The sequence below is a fragment of the Rhyacophila brunnea genome, unplaced genomic scaffold, assembly GCF_057557595.1.
Source record: "Rhyacophila brunnea isolate RB1 unplaced genomic scaffold, BYU_Rbru_1.0 scaffold_109, whole genome shotgun sequence".
Lineage (NCBI taxonomy): Eukaryota > Metazoa > Arthropoda > Insecta > Trichoptera > Rhyacophilidae > Rhyacophila > Rhyacophila brunnea.
The window spans coordinates 1,040,889-1,044,489 of record NW_028232762.1 but is presented as its reverse complement, the minus strand read 5'-3'; positions in this window follow the sequence as shown (position 1 = coordinate 1,044,489).

Below are 3,601 nucleotides of genomic sequence, written 5' to 3'. Positions count from 1 at the left end.
AAATATAGAGATTAGATGATTTTTTTACAGTTAAGTATTCAATTAAACATGAAAAATATATTTAAAACCAAAAAAAGATTACATGTCTATAAAATCAGAAAATTATGATCAAATTAAAATAGACCCGAATCCATTATATATCTTTTTAGGTAATTAGAATCAATCACAAAGAAAAAAAATCATTGAAACATATTATATATATTTTTTATAGTTTAGAAAGAAAATCCACAAAAATTATAAGTGTATCTCTATAATTCTTGGTTATTTTATTTATCTCTTAGCGTTTAGATAAAGATTTATAAAATTATTTCATTGATAATGATTTAAAATATAAAGAAAATTTGTTCAAAAGAAATTAAATATATTTAAATATTGATGTTTATGTTTAAATATTTAGATACAATTTTTTTTTCTTGAATGAAAAAATCTTTATTGCTTGGATAGCCATTTTTTGTTAATAAGACAAATATTTTATATCTCTGAGTTTATAGTCATTGAAAGATTCTATTATCTATGTTTTTGAATATTCTCATATAAATAATGTCAAACTTAATTAATATTAATGATGGAATTCGAATTTCAAAATTTTATTCACATAGAAAGTCTTTATCTTTAATTGACACACAATAAAGCAATATTATTATAGAAAAATGCGAATTATTACCATTTGATTTTATTTTAGTATCTTGATATTTATTCCCCAATTTTCGGAAATATTTTATTTATCATTTTGTTTATAAGCTTTTCTATGATTCATTATTTTTTGTCCTAGAAAATATTTTCCTTTTGCTGCATACTGTCTATATCAATTTCTAAGCATCATATTACTTATATTAATGTATATTGGCGACTGTTAATACTCTTAAAATATAATAAAACCTCTGATTTTTTTCTAAAAAAACAAACTAATGAAATTTATCGAATTTATTCATAAATAAACAGTCTATAATTGATTTTTATTATTTTAAATATTTATTCATTTTATTTATATCATATTTGTTTTTGTAGAAAAAAATACCTAGGCTTTTTGTTATTATTCTAGATTGATATATAATGGCAATATTATTCGTTCTTCTATGGTTAATATCTGTGTATATGGAACGTTTTTATTAATTCATATGTTTATTTCAGATTTAAACTTAAGTCATTGATAATACTTGGTTGGATATTAGAAAACCAACCAACGATCTAATAAGATTTCAATTTATTTTGTAATTATATATCTTCTATCCATAGTTTCTGGTTCAAATATGTAATAATCTATTTATAAAACCACTATAAAAAGCTATAGGCATCATAATATTCTGGTTTAATTGTTTTTGTAATACCTTTTTTTTACGTACAAAAGTTTGCGTGTAAGCATTTTTTTAATTCAAAATTTCTATGTAATAAAACATCTAACTATTATCAGTAAAACAACAATATTAAATTATATAATGATATTCTTTTATAAAATATCTTATATATTTATTTCTTATAAGCCAAAGAAGATTTCGAAATTAAATCCTGAACTTGCGGGTGAAATTTTTGTAAGAAGTTCAAACGTGCATTTTGGTATCCCTATGGTAAAGAGTTCAATCTCCACAACTTAAAAGCAGGAAAACCTTATAATCTTTTACAAAAAAAAGACCATCCAGATTTTTATGCAGAGCCATTAATTTTATAGAACATGAAATAATATATATATTTCTAATCTTTCTTCAATGAATCAATTAGATTCTTTCCTTTTATTTTTCTCTTATAAAAATCAAAATAACCAACACGGATCAGATTTAATTTAGGACCGATCAAATGGAATATTTCACATCACGAGATGCAATTTTTTGTGTTTTTGATCTTGTAAAATATAAAGAGTATTTATAATATCTCTAATATGCAACTATTTTATAAATAAGAAATGATTTTTTTTTATTTCTCAAATGTCACTTAAAATCTTCTGAATAATTTTAATACAAGAAAATTTAATTTTTAAAAAACGATTGAAATTTTATCTCAAAAACTACTTTTATTATTTTAAATCCTAAATTTATAAAAAATCCATCTTTTGAAATGACATTTTGTAAATAAATTTCATTGAAAAGTACTGTTTTTATAAGTTTTTTAAAAATATAATTTATTAGCTTTAATTTATATTAAATATGCAAAACAAAAATTTAGCGTTAAATTCTACTAAATATTAATATTTCTGAACTATTTATAGATTTATATGCAAAAAAATCAGTTTTATGGTTTTATCTATCTCATTCTGTATTTTTGGTGTAATTTATTAATAGTGTTTCATTTTATCTATTATGGTAATTTATATATTAAAATTATGCTAATTTGCGCATTATCCTGTGAAATTGGTATGTTTTCTTCTTTAAATACATTAGTCACATTATAAATATTTTATAACGCATTCATCGGTTGCCATGGGTGGATCTTTGGTTCTATGTTCATGAAGTGGTGGGAAATAAAAAAAGCATGAACATTTTCATATTATCAGTTAATTTAAAGAAACAAAGATCTTGATGAAGATAAACGGCCAGCATGGTTTCTATAATTTAATACTATATATGAAAAAATGCGCCAGAAAGCCAGTTTTCCTTTTGTTTGGTAAAAAAAAGAATAAATATTTATTTTTTATATACTGTGCATAACTTTAATAATATAGAGCTCTAATTCATATTATAATCAGGTAAAATGTTCACCTTTTTATAATAAATCACTTAGTATTTATTTGAAAATCGGTAATCTGTTTTTTTGTCATTGGTATATTGGCTAGGAAAGTGCAATAGATCAAATACCCTATAAAGTCCGATTTTAGTTGAATGAATTTACGCAAAGAAAATTACAAAAATGCATGTTATATATCATAAAACTTTGTAATTTTATGTACAAATTCAATTTGAATATAGATGTGAGTTAAAATTTGAGTTTATAGGGCCTTTTTTTAGATAAAGCGGAGTAAAACCTAAAAACCGAGTAATTTAATGCCATCTAAGCATATTTTAATGGTTATTATGCATAGGAAATCAGTAAAATTATAGCGTTTGTACTGAAGAGTATAATATATTGCATTGTGAAATAAAGATATATTTTAGAAATATATGATGCAAATCTTGAATATATAATTTATAAAAGAGTAATCTTTTAATAATATGTAGTTATATTCAAACTATAAAAATTTAAAATGAAGATGCGTGAAGCAAGTTAATTGTATCTAAAATGGCATAAAATAAGGGGTGTATTTTTTAGAGAAGCTATAATAAAAAAAGATTTAAACCTGTTGCATATTTTTCTTGTATTAAAAAGCTATACCAACTGTTAAAATCGTATTTTTGAAGTTATGTAAAACTAAAATGCATAAATTCACGATGTTTAAGATTTTTAATTATTAATAATATAATAAAAGCATGCCAATAGATTCTTACAATATATAGACATTTTAGAATGAACAGCGTGAATATAAAAATTAAACTATACGAATTTTTAAATTTTTTTTACCATTTAAAACCCATAGGATTATATAAATTAGATTGATGCATGAAATTAAATATCAAAACAGTAATATAAAAGAAATTTAAGTCATAAAATTTTGTGATAGTATATAAAATTCTAT